Source organism: Danio rerio, chromosome 8, assembly GCF_052040795.2.
Source record: "Danio rerio strain M-AB ecotype USA chromosome 8, GRCz13ab, whole genome shotgun sequence".
Lineage (NCBI taxonomy): Eukaryota > Metazoa > Chordata > Actinopteri > Cypriniformes > Danionidae > Danio > Danio rerio.
Genome location: NC_141028.1, coordinates 7,227,292 through 7,245,000, shown reverse-complemented (window position 1 = coordinate 7,245,000; position 17,709 = coordinate 7,227,292). Strand labels below are relative to the sequence as shown.

The following is a 17,709-nucleotide window of genomic DNA, read 5'->3' as shown; positions in this document are numbered from 1 at the left end:
TATTGTCACCATCATCATTTATATTTTATAATTATTGGACATTTCGGAATTATAGCACAAATATTAAGTAATCAAAGCATTATTTAGAGAGTTGTTTCCGGTTTTGGTTAGTCCTAATTTTTGTTGCTTTCAAAGACAAAAATGCCTTAATATACAATTTGCAGCAGTGCTCATTCATTTTTGCTGGTGCTCCTAAATTCCCTCTGCTGCTCCTAATTTTTTTCTGGTGCTCCTAAATATTTGAGGTTAAGAGCACCGGTGCTACCAAGTAAAAAAGTTAATTTCGAGCACGGTTGGCAGTCTTGATGCAGAAATGCAGAGAAAATGAAATTTTAAATCAGCAACTTCATTTTTATTAACAATTTGACAAGGACGATGTGTTGTCACTAGGGTTGTAACGGTATGAATTTTTCACGGTATGATAATCGTCTAAAACAATACCACGGTTTGACGGTTTCGCGGTATACGGTATGTTACAAAATAATAGAACAGTGAAGCAAATTTGACTTTTTCCAAAAAATATATTTTTAGTTTCTATAAACAACACCACTTACAATGAACAAATAAAAATAAGAAAATAATAAATAATGTGTCAAAGTCCAAATAAAGTCCAAATAAACATGGTGCAAATCCTCAGTAAAAAATAGATATAAATATTTACTATACTATAAATAGTTACATAACGAAACTAGATTCAATATGGAACATCCCTAGGTTTTATGTGCCAGCATGGATATGGTTGTCTATCGATATGGATTTGGATATGGTTGTCTGCAATGCAGACAAACAGCTGCATCTTCATTTGCGTCTTTTGAAAACAGCAAGAGCAGCAGTTCGTCTTTGCTGTGTCACTGTTTTGTCATGTTTCTGTGCTGCTGTGCATGCAAAAGTACTTAGTATGAGAATTATTTCATGCAAAACTTTTTTTTTGCGTTTTATTTAGCCGCGCATAAATGTATGCCTATCTCTCATTCCGTGTTGTTCAAAAAGCTTGGTCCACAAACAAAAGCGAAACCTATGCTTATTGGTTGTGATATAGCGAGTTTGAACCAATCTGGGCATGGAGGAGGGACAATGCATCAATGTATCATGTCTGATTTGTCCAGAGACACAGTGACAAGCGTTTCTTTGTCAAATCAGCGTTGTCAAATTTTGATGACGTAACCGCACTGATTCCGGAGCCTCTGAAAGTCCGCGAATGTTATGTGATACAGCACTGGAAAGCTGAGATTCTCTTCTTTATGCCAATCTTTGAATTGTATGAATCGGATCAGCGAATCAAAAGTTATTAAACATTTAAGAGCAATACTTATTTTTAGCCGCGGGCGGCTGTCTCGGTCTTTAAGGGTTAAAACCGTTGATATGCAATTGTTCATGGTATGATAATCGTGCACGTTCAAATCGTGGTAAACCGTCATACCGGTATATTGTTACAACCCTAGTTGTCACAGTGAAATTGCGAACTGAATTGATTTTGCGAACAGTGTTTTGAAATGAAATTGTTAATCTGGTTTTCATTTTTTCTAATGTTTATTTGATTTATTTAAAAAACGGGTTTACTCTCCATAAGAGAGGTCATGTTTGGATCTTTAATTGATCTCATGCAGTCTTGTGGTGCAATTTCGCAGGTCAGAATTAACCAAGCTTAAACTTTGCAATACAGCGAATGGAGAAAGTTGCCACACGAGCTTGCGTTTCCAGTCCGCCGCATTCGCATGCGTATGAATAGAATTCTATGGGGAGAAACGTTTAGTGCGACCACAGCTTAATTCTGTCTAATGGGAACTCATTATTATTGTTTTGGGTTTTTCCAGTCCCTCAATAGATATCCAAAGATAGAAAGATATAATATAGAGAACAGAAAACTATGTGGTAATTCAGTTATAGTTTGTCAAAAAAAAATCTAGGTTTTTTATAAAGTTTGACCGATTCATGATTTCGATTTCTTTAAAAAAATTGTGTTACAAGTCTTCACAAAACATTACAGCAACATGACTGAAGTAACATTCCCTCTAAAAGTATAAACTCGAAAAACCATATGGTTAAGGAACAGGTTGTAATGCTGCTTCCTTTTTCTTAAAAAGACAGTGGAAGAAAAGAACTGAACATGGAAACTGTAAATTTAACCCAATGTGGTAAGTTGTGGACGTATAGCAGGAGCAGATACAAGCACCAGATGTCTCTCTAATATAAAATAATATATTTAATCTATTTTTCTTTTTTCCCCCTTTTAAATACCGATCATTTGATGCGCTTTGCTCCACTCTCTGTATTATGCTGCCTGATCTGTCTGGTTTTCCACTAGGTCCGCTAAATGACGTCATGGGGGCGGGTACTTTCATTTTCACTGCTACTGGCCCTCACCTCTGCTCATGTTCAAACCAAAAGATCGGCGCGGTTTTTCACATGGCAGGCTTTTACGTCCTTCATACATGTTGAGATCGAGTTTATGGACTTGAGGGAATATATCTTGACAATCCACACAGACGTGCAACAAGTAAAATCCTACATGACTTTACGCTTCAACAGGTGGTCAAGCAGGTCGCACACCAGAAATGCCGCGACACGGCGCGCACATGACAGTTTAAACTATCACACACCAAACGCGCACATTCGCAGGATATTTAACATGAAACTAATCAGATGGCGCTCTGTGGGCCAGGTGAAATGAGAACTGCTTCGTGAATCTTGACTGGGCAGCGTCGGTGTGTGTATAGAAACCTGTTTAGAATTCTAAAATCCATCCATGTGGTGCTGTGCAGTGCGGCGCATCGCCGACAGGTGCTTCTGGTGTGCTTCCTGCTTCATACAGAGAGTGAACCAAAGCGCATTGGTGCCATTATAATGTATTAAATATATATATTTTTAAAAAATCGCGATTTCTCAATTTGATTAAAAATTAAATCGTCTTAAAACGTAAATTCGAATTAATCTGAAAAATCGAAAAAACCGCCCAGCCCTAATTATAAGGTTCAATCGGACATTTTTGTTTTAATTGAGTTTTTGACATATTCACATTAAATGACTACGTATTTCTGTTATGGGATGTTTATTATTAGTTGTTTTCATTTTAAGACTTTTTATTTAAAAAGGAAATGTTACACACATACTGTTTGCTATATGGAAATAAAAAACATTGAAGCTCAAAATCTCAAAATCATTCAGAACACAGATAGAACCTTATAATTCCAATGTGACGATTTTAATTTTTTGTTTTCTAAAAAACAAGATTATAAACCTTAACTAGCTTTTTATTATATTGTTTCTTTTGTCTAAGGCTTATGATATCCAGCAGTGTCACCTTTTTCATATCAAGGTGTCTTTTATAATAGTGTGTTTATGTTTGCTTGAGGAAATGTCCAATTTCTGCAAGGTTTATTCTGCAGCCAGGAAGGATGGAGCGATGGAATATCCGTGAATTCATTTAGTCTGAGAGAATTAAAAATAACCTAATCTCACATTTATGATTTCCAGTACGCAAACAGAAGAAAAAAAAATGTGTTTTGAAAGCCAAACATTTCCATCCGGTTTTATTTGGCGGCGAACAAATGCCTGGCATATCTTCATTTGGATATTAATTGTCCAATTCACAAACAGGCAGGTCTATAATTTTGTGGACTGACATATTTTCAGTGGGTAGAAATCACTATATGAAAAGAGGGATCATAAACGACATTCATTCTGCATGCATTCATTCCGCATGCACCAAACAATCACAGTCATATGCAAATGGTGTAAATGACAGAGCAGGGCATTTCTGATTGAAAGATGGAGCTTGTTTTGAAAATAATCATATTCAGCCTTTGGATGGGCATCCATGGATTTGGCCACTTGAAATCTGATCAAATCTTGAGGCGACTGCCATTCACCACTATTTTATTTTTACACACAGTGACACGTGTGCTTACGCTCCGCCATTGAATTGGTTTTCAAAAGAAGATTCAAGTGTTTGCAGCCGCTAAAATCATTAAGGAGAAGGGCTGAGGTTGTTGCTGCTTTTGCCAATGTGGTCTTGGATTATTCTTATGTGACATATATACACTCACCGGCCACTTTATTAGGTACACCTTACTAGAACCGGGTTGGACCCCCTTTTGCCTTCAGAACTGCCTTAATCCTTTGTGGCATAGATTCAACAAGGTACTGGAAATATTCCTCAGAGATTTTGCTCCATATTGACATGATAGCATCACGCAGTTGCTGCAGATTTGTCGGCTGCACATCAATGATACACTTCTCCCATTCCACCACATCCTAAAGGTGCTCTATTGATTTGAGATCTGGTGACTGTGGAGGCCATTCAAGTACAGTGAGCTCATTGGCATGTTCAAGAAACCAGTCTGAGATGATTCGCGCTTTATGTCATGGCACACTGTGTACACCAGGGGTCACCAACATGGTGCCCGCGGGCACCATGTAGCCCGCTAGGATCACATGTGTTGCCCCCAGGCCTTTTCTAAAAATAGCTCATCATGGCACCACTTACCAGTAAGCTTCATCTAATATAGAAGTAACCATTTAAAAATGTAAGTATTTGCAGAGATATATAAAAATAAAGTGTTGCACATTGATACATTAAATACAGGGTATTTCCTATCCTGTTAAATCATTGTTGATAACTTTTGTGAGAATCATTAACATGATCAGTGTCTTCACATGGATGAATATCTTTAATTATTACCAAAAACATAAAGTATAATTAAAAGTAAATTGAGCAAATTTGTTATTTGAGAAACGTTTATCAAACTGGTAGCCCTCCACATTAATCGGTACCCAAGAAGTAGCTCTCAGTTTCATAAAGGTTGGTGACCCCTGGTGTACACTGTGGGCAAAAAGGGACGGACATGGTCAGCAACAATTCTCAAGTAGGCTGTGGCTTTGGCACGATGCTCAGTTGGTACTAATGGGCCCAAATTGTGTCTAGAAAATATCACCAGCATCATTACACCACCACCACCACCAGCAGCAGCCTTAATCGAGATTAAGATTGATCCTTGCTTTCATGTTGTTGACGCCAATTTCTGACCCTACCATCCGAATGTGGCAGCAGAAATTGAGACTCTTCAGACCCGGCAATGTTTTTCCTATCTTCTATTGTCCAATTTTTGTGAGCCAGTGTCAATTGTGGCCTCAGTTTCCTGTTGCAACACCTTCTCTCTTAACGAATCGATATCACTCTGAGGGGGCTCTACAGATATTTGGCTGACTGAATAAACCAGGGGTCGGCAACCCAAAATGTTGAAAGAGCCATACTGGACCAAAAAAAAACAAAAACAAATTTGTCTGGAGCCGCAAAAAATTAAAAGCCTTATATAAGCCTTATAATGAAGGCAACACATGCTGTATGTATTTATATTAGCTGTATTAGCCTATATAAAAATGATTTAGTTGGCTACAAATACATACTGAGCCTTCATGATTAAATGTTTTTTTTCCCTGCACTGCATCCTGTAGAGAATGACGCACCACGTGACTACTCTGTTGTACGATGCCGTCTCAAGTTTAACTTAATTACAATATTAATGCATTATGTTTAATGTTCGAGTTTAACTTCATTACAATATCAATGAATTATGTTTAATGTTCAAGTTTAACTTCATTACAATATTAATGAATTATGTTTAATGTTCGAGTTTAACTTCATTACAATATCAATGAATTATGTTTAATGTTCAAGTTTAACTTCATTACAATATTAATGCATCATGTTTTGCTTTGATGAAATTAAAGAAATGCAGTAAAGAAATCAGATTTTTGATGTTTTTTATTTTGGGGATTCCAAAAAACAACATCAAAATGAACGTGCAGTCATACCAACACTGACTCACATAATTAACACATCTCTTGACTCTGGTTTATTCCCCACTACATTTAAGCAGGCTAGGGTAACCCCACTGCTAAAGAAACCCAACCTGGACCATACGCTACTTGAAAACTACAGACCAGTATCCCTGCTTCCATTCATGGCCAAGATTCTGGAGAAAGTAGTGTTCAATCAAGTTCTGGACTTTCTTACTCAAAACAATCTCATGGACAACAAGCAATCCGGCTTTAAGAAAGGCCACTCAACTGAGACTGCCCTGCTCTCGGTCGTGGAGGATCTCAGACTGGCTAAAGCAGACTCTAAATCATCAGTCCTTATTTTGCTGGACTTGTCAGCTGCTTTTGACACTGTCAACCACCAGATCCTGCTATCTACGCTTGAGTCACTGGGCGTTGCGGGCACTGTTATACAATGGTTCAGATCTTACCTCTCTGACAGGTCATTCAGGGTGTTTTGGAGGGGAGAGGTGTCCAACCTACAGCATCTAAACACTGGGGTACCTCAAGGCTCTGTTCTTGGGCCACTTCTCTTCTCCATCTACACATCATCTCTAGGACCAGTCATCCAGAGACATGGATTCTCCTACCACTGCTATGCTGATGATACCCAGCTATACCTCTCTTTTCATCCTGATGATCCCTCGGTTCCAGCTCGTATCTCAGCCTGCCTGTTGGATATTTCACACTGGATGAAAGATCATCATCTTCAGCTGAACCTCGCAAAAACGGAAATGCTTGTAGTTTCTGCCAACCCGACTCTACACCATAACTTTTCAATCCAGATGGATGGGGCAACCATTACTGCATCCAAAATGGTGAAAAGCCTTGGAGTAACGATTGATGACCAACTAAACTTCTCTGACCACATTTCTAGAACTGCTCGATCGTGCAGATTTGCACTCTATAACATCAGAAAGATCCGACCCTTCTTATCTGAACATGCAGCTCAACTCCTTGTTCAAGCTCTTGTTCTCTCCAAACTGGATTACTGCAACTCTCTACTAGCTGGGCTTCCAGCTAACTCTATCAAGCCTCTTCAACTGCTCCAGAATGCAGCAGCACGAGTTGTCTTCAATGAACCTAAACGAGCACATGTCACTCCGCTGCTAGTCCGTTTGCACTGGCTGCCAGTTGCTGCTCGCATCAAATTCAAAACTCTGATGTTTGCCTACAAAGTGACTTCTGGCCTAGCACCTTCTTATCTGCACTCACTTCTGCAGATCTATGTGCCCTCCAGAAACTTGCGTTCTGTGAATGAACGTCGCCTCGTGGTTCCATCCCAAAGAGGGAAAAAATCACTTTCGCGAACGCTCACGCTCAATCTGCCCAGTTGGTGGAATGAACTCCCTAACTGCATCAGAACAGCAGAGTCACTCGCTATTTTCAAGAAACGACTAAAAACTCAACTATTTAGTCTCCACTTCATTTCCTAATCTGCAATTGCCTCTTTGAATATCACACTAACTGTACAAAAAAAAAAAAAAAAAAAAAAAAAAACTACTAATACTTCCCTTCTTAGACTTTACAGACCTGAAACTTGCCTTTAGTACTTATTCATTGTTGCTCTTAGTTGTGTAAATTGCTTCCTTGTCCTCATTTGTAAGTCGCTTTGGATAAAAGCGTCTGCTAAATGACTAAATGTAAATGTAAATGTAAATGTGCATAACGTGCCCCTTACTGGGAATGTTCTCAACAAGGAAGGGTCAATCTCCAGGGGTGTGTGACAAGGAAAGACAGTCTAGTTTTTTCCTTTCGCCACTCGCAAAATCTGCTCCCAAAAGCAGTTTGCATATCAACGATACGCACCTTGTAAATAATCACCGTTGAGTGAGTGATCGGGATGGGCTTCTTTGAATTCTCTCAGGGAGGGAAAATGAGAGAGCGTGCCCCGCTGTACATCTTTAGCAAAGACAGCTTACGCTCCATGGCGCATCACACAGCCGCTGGATAGTTTACAACAGCCACCTGCCTATTCCGTGTGTCGCAGGCTATGACGCAAATCTTCGTTGACAGAAATGTTGAAAATAAATATTCTACACACTTTTACAGCATTGGAAAACGTTAAGATTGTTTGTCCTCCTATAGAAACCATATTCAAACAAAAATATATTTACCTCCCCCATCTTTTTCTGTTTTCAAACATTTTTTGAAAAAGCTCCAGGGAGCCACTGGGGCTGCGCTAAAGAGCCGCATGCGGCTCTAGAGCCGCGGGTTGCCGACCCCTGGAATAAACACTCTCTCGAAACGAATTATAAAAAAAGAGTAACTCTTTTTTTATTTTACCCTCTTGTCTACTGTTTTATCATCAAACTGAAAAAAAAGCATTATTCACAACAAAACAGAAAACAAGACATTTTGCAAATTCAGAATCTAAATAGTCTTTCTAAAAAAAGTAAGTGGCCACTTAATGTATCGTTCAGAGAACTTGAGAGCGATGCAATGATTCCTTTTGTGGTCCTTTGACTTGTTAGGAAAGCGCCCGTTGTTTTATCTAGGCAATATGTCATTTTACGAACAACGTTCCCCGTCTGCAATACTCAATGCCTGGTCCTCTTCCTCAACTGTTGCCCTCTGCTGCGTGAGAGGAAGTTGCTCCCAGAGAATATGAATGAGCTTAGCATTGCTTAATCTCCCGGTGAAATCCGCAAGCAAACAGTTAAGACGTATAAGGATCGCGAAATAATAAACAGTCCTTTCTAAAACAAACAAACAAAATCGACATAAGTAATCAGTTCTCAACATAGGACTAAACGCAGAAGTAAGTCATGCGGTGTACACTCTACCTAACACTCACTCTTTCTCTAAGGTAAGCTGTTCTTTATAACGGTGCATATAAATCTATTGTCCCCCCAAAGGTCGGAAGCAGTATTACATTTCGTCATATTGTTTTTAGCATGCCAAACAATACACCATGCAAAAAATAAATAAATCAGAATATGATAATAGTAACATTCTCTAACATGTTACACTGTTCTTAGCTGAAAGGAGTAGTACCTGGTGTGGTCTTCTGCTGCTGTAGCTCATCCGCTTCAAGGTTGGACATGTTGTGCATTCAGACATGCTCTTCTGCAGACCTCGGTTGTAATAAGTGGTTATTTGAGTTTTTGTTACCTTTTTATCAGCTTGAAGTGCCTTAGTGCCACAGCAGTGCCGATATACAGCCATATTGCACTGCCTCAAGTGTGATATTGCGTTTTGTATGTTGCATGTGTTATATTGTGATATTGCGTCTTGTATGTTGTGCTCGGCTTGAGTGCTTTAGTGTCGTGTTTCATGTGAATACAAGATTAATTAGTTCTCTTGGCTGCGTGTTCTAGTCCTTTTTTGCACGAGCACATGGCTTGTGTCTAGTCTTCTTGCCTTCTGCTTGTTATCCTATTAGTTTATTCAGTTCACCTGTTTGTTTGTTAATTATTCATAATTAGGCTTATAACTCTCTGTTGTCTGCTGTCCTGTGACAGTTTGTTTTCTTTCTTCCCAGTGTCCAGTCCAGCCCTGTTCAGTCCAGTCCTACTTTTTCCTTGCCAACCTAGTCAAGATTGTTTCAGTCTTGTTTTTCCCCCTCGGGGTTGTTTTTGTTCTCTTTTTGTTTTATTTATTATTAATAAACCCATTTGAGTTCCTGCATTTGAGTCATCGTCCGACTCCTTCCCTTTCCTCTGCATGTGACACGTAATATCTAAAGTGATGACAAAAAAGGTGATTTTGCTCACATTTTTCAGATTATAAGGCTGAACAGCATGAAATGCCATCAGTCTACAAAGATTTTCCCTTTGCTATCGGGTTGTCACAAAAATTTACCCCGAAAAATTCAAAGCAAAGCAAACACTACCAGATTACTTGGGTATAAATACAGCACTACAAAATACAACACAGAGAGACTTAGAATGTCACTTACCTGTTCTATAATAATTTGATCAGATGTAGTTTAAACATTTACACTGAGAAAACACGGGTTTTCTCCCTCGAAGGCAGAGGTCACCAATCTCGGTCCTGGCGGGCCGGTGTCCCTGCAGGGTTTAGCTCCAACTTGCCTCAACACATGCCTAGATGTTTCAAGTATACCTAGCAAGACCTTGATTAGCTTGTTCAGGTGTGTTTAATTAGGGTTGGGGCTAAAATGTGCAGGACACCGGCCCTCCAGGAACAAGATTGGTGACCACTGCTCTAAGGACTTTTTATGCGGTCTCTGTCATCATCTTTTGGCGAGATGTCAACCATCAATTTCTTTGCTCGACTCAGTATGACAGGCTGATGGCCGCCGACGATGCATACATATTTAAAAATAGGTACCATCCTTATAAATAAACTGCATAACCTCAAAGGTACATTTGTCCAACAACTGCAATATTTGCCAAACTGTAGTGAGTTTATTCCTTTGCTTGTCATGTGGGTGGATTAATACATTAGTATTAAAAATATTCATGTTTTAACCCTGGTTTGGGTCTCATGTGGCTTCAAAAGATGGACAGCTTTTTTTATAGAGCTTTTAAAAAACTTATGCTGTGTTTTTATGATAAAACTGCTTCTAGATGCCAAGTAAAACATTTAAATAAGTTATTTTAAAACTGTTATAGTATGTATAAACAGTTGGGAAAGGAATTACATGTGAATTAGTATATTAGATCTGTGAAACAGTGCTGACAGCACATCATTAATGCAGCTCAGCTTATTTATTTAGATTTGCAATATTGTGATGATGTACATTCCCGGAAGAAAACTAAAGACTGTGCCAGAGTTTTTGTTTTAACTTGTATGTATACAAGTTAAAACCAGAGTCCTGAGTGGCTTTCTATCTTTTTCATGCTCAAACCACAAAATTAGGAAATTGAAAGTGTAAAAACGCGAAGCTCTTGGCTAAATTTAAACCTCAGTAGGTCTGAGCAAACGTAAGTAAAACATTCAAACGTGTTCAGATCTCACCTGCCACCTAGCGCTTAGATAAGATGTTAATCGACAGTCCAGAACTCTGCTTTTCAGTGAATGTTCTTTGCATCTTAATTCAGCAAACACTCAGAATCCACTCGGCAGGTTTCATCTTGACCTCTTTTTGGCACGTCGAGGGAACAGCCGCCCAAACGATTGGCTCAACTTTACAGCAGTTTTTAAACACGCAGGCTCTGGATGGCTGCTCTCGCCAGCACCTATTTTGCATCGCTAATCACCTGCTAAGCATTTTTGCTGTGTGGAGGGCATCAGGCAATTAGACGGAGGCAGGTGTTAATTGGTCTCTGAAAACAGAGAGGTTGGAGACTGCAGTTGCCAAATCCTCACGGGTCTGCGAGTCCCGGCTTTGATCTGACAGTTAATCTGCAACATCAAAGCTCGTTATCAGCACGCTCATTTGCATGCAGACCTCTTGACCTATTATTAATAAAAATAGTGCGGCGGGCGGGCAGGGTCGCAATTGAAGACATGCTTGCATTCCTATTAAAGCATAGGGTGGAAATCTGAACTTCTCTGCTATATTTCAGGGGAAAAAAGCAGTTGCGTTTAAGGGGTGGTCCACAGTGTGTTTTAAAGGCTTGGTTGTGTTTATACGATGCAAAGGAAAGTGTGCTTATCCTTCATTTCTAATACAAATCACATTATTGTTCATATATCTTACTGTGATAATATTCAGCTCAGCTACTCGGCTAACATGAAATCGATCATCATATTTCCTAGTTCCTCCGAATGGATCGCCCTCAAGAGGCTCTGATTGCTCAGCTAACATAATGTGCTGTGATTTGCAAATCGACTTCACGTGACCAGGAAAAGCATCACGTCTCTAGCCTGCGCTGTGCCTCTGCTGTGTAAATGCTGTCAGACAGTGTGGCTGTTAGCAGGGGCGCAGAAAGGGGATATGCAGTATATGCAACGCATAGGGGAGCCACACATGGGGGGGCACCATTGTGCCAAACTATTTTTGAAATTATCCTTATTAGAAGTTTCAAATAATAAAAATAAATATTTGTTTTTGTTAAAAATGTAAATTTTTTTATTTTATACAGGTATTATATTGTATTTTAATAAATAAACAATTATACCACCCCTCCCCCTCCGTTGACCATTTGATTGATCCATTGCTCGGTTATAGTCACATGTTCAAAATGTAGAGAAGAGTGAAGAGATGTGGAGCGCAAAATAGAAAACGAAAAAAAAACAAGCAATGCCCTAAAATGAACCCTGCCATGACTAACTGGATAATAAGAGATTGGTAAGCTTAACCCTCACTATTATTACCATACTTTTAATAAACTTCTAATGTTTTTGGGAGCAATGGGCCGCCATATCAGTAATTATTCATTATCGCCACCTAGTCACAGCATGGGCTTTTACTTAACATGCAGACGAGGTAGTTTTGTTAGGCAGTGGATCAGTGACGCCAGGCCTGCGTCCAAAATTTAATCTTTCTTTGATCTACTGTTTTGTTTGATAACAGAGGTGTGTCTTTAAGAAAGTACATAATGAAAACATTAGGTTTGGTTATGCTCATTTAAGATAATATTAGTTGTGTTTATAGAAAAAACACACTAAAACGAACATGTTTACATATTATTAAGTAGGGATGTAACGGTATTGGAAATCCTATCATGTTTTGACTGTGATATTTATTTAATTGGTCAGATATTCCAGTGTTATTTTTATATATTTTGTTAGTATTACAATTTATTAATTATTATTTTATAATTTGGTGATTATTTTATTACATTTCATATTTAATACATGGTTATTTGTTTTACATTATATATTACATATGTATTGAAATGTTTAAAATCAGCAAATTTTCTTTATTATTATTATTTTTTATTATTATTATTGAGAAAGTAATTCTTTATTCAGCAAGGATGTAATGAATCACAAAACTGATGTTAAGATGCTATCATAATAAAATCACAAATGTTAAATATTAAAAAATTATATTTATAATTCTAATTTAAAGAAATTCTATTATGTTTTGACTGGTTTTTATTTAATTTATTAGATATTCCAGTGTTTTTTTTTTGTTTTTTTTTTTATTGTTATAACAATTTATTAATTATTATTTCATCATTTGGTAATTATTTTATTACATTTTATATTTAGTACACAGTTATTTGTTTTAATTTATATATCACATATTTATGGATATGTTTAAAATCAGCACATTTTCTTTATTATTATTATTATTATTATTATTATTATTATTATTATTATTGAGAAAGGAATGCTTTGGTCAGCAAGGATGCAATAAATTACAAAACTGATGTTAAGATCCTGACAACCTGTCAAAATAAAATCACAAATGTTAAATATAATGAAAAGAAATATATTTATTATTCTAATTTAAATAAATCTTATTTTGTCTTGACTGTCAAATGAACAAACATCCTGAAAAAAACACATACTTCACAAAAACATTAAGCGCTAAATTAATGAATTTATTAAGTTTTCAACATCGACTGTAATCATAAATGTTTCCATTTCATTACATCAAAATAGAAGGATCTCTAAATGATCATGAGACACTGAAGACTATTGCTGCAAAAAAAAAAAATTCAGCTTTCCATCACGGGAATAAATTACATGTTGAAAGCTATTCAAACAGAAACCAGTCCTTTAAAACAGTACAAACTTTTCATAATATTACACTTTTCCCTGTATTTATACATCCTCAGCGTTTGACATCTGACACAACCTTTATCCTGAGGGCTTTTACATAAGTAGATTCACCATTGATTGCACAAACAGCTTGGCGTTTGATCTCCGGCATGCAGACTTGGAAGTCTTTTGTTTCTACTTGTGCCAAACCAGAGTTTAAAAGACTTTAAATGTTGTCATGAATGATTGTTTACATGCACCAGTGGGATGCAAACAAGTAGATTCAGCTTAGATGAATTATGAAAGCAAACACTCATCACAGTCATAGCATGTTCCTCTTTAAAATACAAAAAAACAGGAGGAGCACCATATTTGTGCCAATGTAAGCAGTACATTTCCATTGCAATGCATTTTAGCTTGGTCTATTTTAAGGATTTTTCAAATGGGAAACTCCACATTTTTGTTAGAAAGCAACACAGAAGTTAGTTTCAACACTTCATTGTCCTACTACCACAAAAAAAAAAAAAAGACCAATTAAAATCTTGTCGGTGGCAACGTAGTGGATAGTGCTGTCGCCTCATAGTAAGAAGTTTGCTGGTTCGAGTCTCGCCTGAAGTTTGACTCTTCCCGTGTTGGCATGGGTTTCCTCCCGGTGCCCCCCCCCCCCCCCCCCCTCATTCTAAAGACACGCGCTGGTGAATTGGGTTAACAAAAGTGCCCGTAGTTTATGAGTGTGTGTGTGTGTGTGTGTGTGTGTGTGTGTGTGTGTGTGTGTGTGTGTGAATATGAGAGTGTATGGATGTTTTCCAGTACTGGGTTGCCGCTGGAAGGCCATCCGCTGTGTAAAACATATGCTGGATAAGTTAGTGGTTCATTCCGCAGTGGCGTCCTCTGATGAATAAAGGTACTAAGCCGAAACTGAAGGAAAATAAATGAATGAATAAATGAAAATTGTGGAAAAATCAGATTGTGGCCAATCGGAATGAGCCAATCAGAGTGCATAATAGTTCAGTACGTGTAGTTTATACAGTGTAAAAAATGACCATAATTTTTAATGGTACAAAAATAAAGAGGCTGCAGTGAAAATCCATATATTAATGTTATGTGTAGCGTTAGTACTTTAAAAACACTGGTGTGTTGTCAAAAACAATAAATAAATAAATAAATAAATCGCAGGAATTAGTTTCAGCTCATTTTAAATAAATCATTTTTGAGTGCACAATACTACATTTAAGATATGTACATTATATACAATTGAAGTCAAAATTATTAACCCCCCCGTGTGTATTTCTATACTTAATAATTTCAATAACTCATTTCTAATAACTATTTTCAAGACACTTCTATACAGCTCAAAGTGACATTTAAAGGCTTAACTAGGTTAATTAGGTTAACTAGGCAGGTTAGGGTAATTAGGCAAGTTATTGTGTAATGATGGTTTGTTCTGTAGCCCTAAAATCAATATGCTGTGTCTTTTAATATAACTTAATCACTCGAGGGGTTGCATAAAATTAACTACTATTTTAATTAACTGCTATAACTGTTAACTACTATTCTTCTGTGGGTTATGGATAAATATGAATTGTGCGTGTACACACACACACACACACACACACACACACACACACACACACACACACACACACATATATGTGTGTGTGTGTGTGTGTGTGTGTGTGTGTGTGTGTGTGTGTGTGTGTGTGTGTGTGTGTGACCCCATATTGACATTTCACATTTTCACCTAGGGGTGTACTCACTTTTGTTGCCAGGGGTTCAGCTATTAGTGGCTGTATTTGTAGTTATTTTGAGAAGACAATAAATTTACACTGCTTTAAATATTTTACACTGACTACTATTCATTGTGTTAAAGAGTCATTTCTGCAGTGTTGTCCAATGAAAAGTTATAAATAAATATTTGCTGAAATGGTGTACTTACTTTTGTGACATACTGTATATATGTATGTATATATATATATATATATATATATATATATATATATATATATATTAAAGCTGTCAAAATTAGACGTTAACGCATGCGATTGATTTGAAATATTTAATGCGTTAAAATTAACGCAATTAACACAGTTGCAATTTTTTTTTTCCTGTTGTGATTAATGCATTCAACGTGCAAAGAAATATGGATAAGACCAAGGAAGCACATTTTGAAGGCAAGTCTCAGTATACAACAATTAAAGGTGCAGTAGATGATCTTCCACAATGCTAACAGCTTAGCACAAATCTGTTTCTACCACATTTGTAATGGTAAACTTCTGGCAATCACAGCTGCAATTTTTTATTTATTTTTTTACTTTAAATGTTATTAATTTTTTTTTAACAGCGTAGTGGACGGATGATATAAAGAACTGCATAATTCGTGAACTTTTATTATAATCCTGTTCTCAAGGCAAATCACCTTTTCATTCACAAATCACCTTTCAATTCATAGATTAAATACAGGAAACTTTGCATCTCACATTAATTTCCATTTACTATCTTGAACTTGCGTGAAAGATGCTTCTGTGTCATTTGTGCTGCTCAGTTTCCATTGACTTTGTATGCGATTTATAAACGAATACTTAAATTTGCGTTTGGTGTGAATCATTTTCTCATGTGGGCCACATAAAATGAAAAGTTTGACATGTGGCCTAGAAACAAAAAACAAAACTTGACTTCAAATGATAATGAACTGTTGTGATCTGTCACAAAGTAAGTTGTCATATTATTCCTGTTACAAATCAAGGAACCAATTGCTGGCCATTTCATCTTTTTTTTTTAGCTCTATGCCAATGTGACAGTATCATAACTCTCTTTTATCACATTCCAGAGTTTCTTGCATTATTGATGCCAAGCGTCCTTTGGTTCCTAAAGTAAGGCCACTTTAAATCACTTAAACCGTTTCTGTGTAGCGCCGAGTTTTCAGACGCAATCTCTGACAAACGGCGGGTAAAGCGGCAAGACAAAGGCGCCATTGTTATTCTGATGAGGAGAACGGCACGGCTTGGGCTCTCATCATTTTTTTGGGGGCCTCTGAAGGGCAAAGGCAGCACAACACAAACACTAAAGAACACAGCGCTGTGAATTAAAGTGTGACTAAACGATTGCTGGATTTTCCAAGGTCCCTGCGAAAAACAAACAAGAAAACAGGCAGACGTGGATCTGGGAATAAAACTGGAAAATTAGTCCTGACATGCTTTCCGTTTAGCCATCCCAGTCTAATAGTCATAAGTAGTACATTTTAAAATGAAAACAATGCATGATTTAGCTGTGCAGGAATTTTTACACCACCATAATAATGTTAATAATGGGGAGGGGTGAAGGAGGTGTGGCAGACAAATGCAGACAAACACACATCGGGTGAAAACCGGGTTAGTTACAGTACTGTTGTGTTAGTAACTGTACTATGGGCTGGGTTTCGGCTGGCCGATACGATCGCATACGATTCCGAAATTGGCAACCCGGGGGTGTTACTGACTGTATCAAAAAGCTGAGGACTGGGGGTGGGAAATTATGGGAGGTTTTTGGGAGAATTAACAAAACAGGAGGGTGGCGGAAGATGAGTCTGAAATATGGTAGACTCCCAGAAAAACGGGAGCGTTGGCAGATATTCAATTCAATTCAATTGACACACGTTTCCCTGTACAATGAGATTCTTACTTTGCCGTCCACAGTGAAGTCATACACACAACATACACATCAAACACCAGGGGTGCTTAATCCTGTTCCTGGAGATCTACAGATTTCATTTGCAACTCATATCAAACACACCTGCCAGTAATTATAAAGTGCTGTTCAGGTCCTATTTAATTGGTTCAGGTGTGTTTGTTCAGGGTTGGAGCTGAACTTTGCAGGAGGGTAGATCTCCAGGAACAGGGTTGAGCAGCCCTGTCGTACACGACATACACATCAATACACATATATACATATGGAGAGGAGACTGAGTGATGGGAGGCCATGATGGACAGAGGCCAGTAGGCAAATTTGGCCAGGATGCCGGGGTAAACCCCCACTTTTTTGTAATAACCACAGAGTCAGGACCTCAGTTTAACGTCTCATCAGAAAGACGGCGATCCCCACCAATATACTGGGGTGTAATAACTCACACTGACCACAGGTCTCCCGTCCAGGTACTGACTGAGTGCAGCCCTGCTCAGCTTTAGGGGTCGACCGTGAGACTTGCAGGGAGCTAGCTGCCGGCCATGTTATTATGTATTTAACAATGTTCATTGTCAGTTAATTATATACAAATACATATATTTAATTATTTTATTTATTTATTGTTGTTAATTCAAGAGCAAATTTACCAGTTTTTTCAGAAAGTGC

General features: G+C 37.7%; 1 long non-coding RNA gene and 1 other non-coding gene across 2 annotated transcripts in view; both read left to right on the top strand.

Annotated features, from left to right (window-relative positions):
- Positions 1–3,479, top strand: part of LOC147842540 (uncharacterized) — a 22,262-nt gene extending 18,783 nt beyond the window's left edge. The window contains exons 2-3 of the long non-coding RNA XR_015497522.1: positions 1–416; positions 1,443–3,479. The exon at positions 1–416 is cut by the window's left edge and continues 678 nt beyond it. This is a non-coding gene — a long non-coding RNA (uncharacterized LOC147842540). The remainder of the gene's footprint in view (positions 417–1,442) is intronic.
- The window catches only part of LOC147835497 (uncharacterized), an 80,956-nt gene that overhangs the window by 21,958 nt on the left and 41,289 nt on the right, over positions 1–17,709 (top strand). The gene's annotated exons all lie outside the window — the stretch shown is intronic.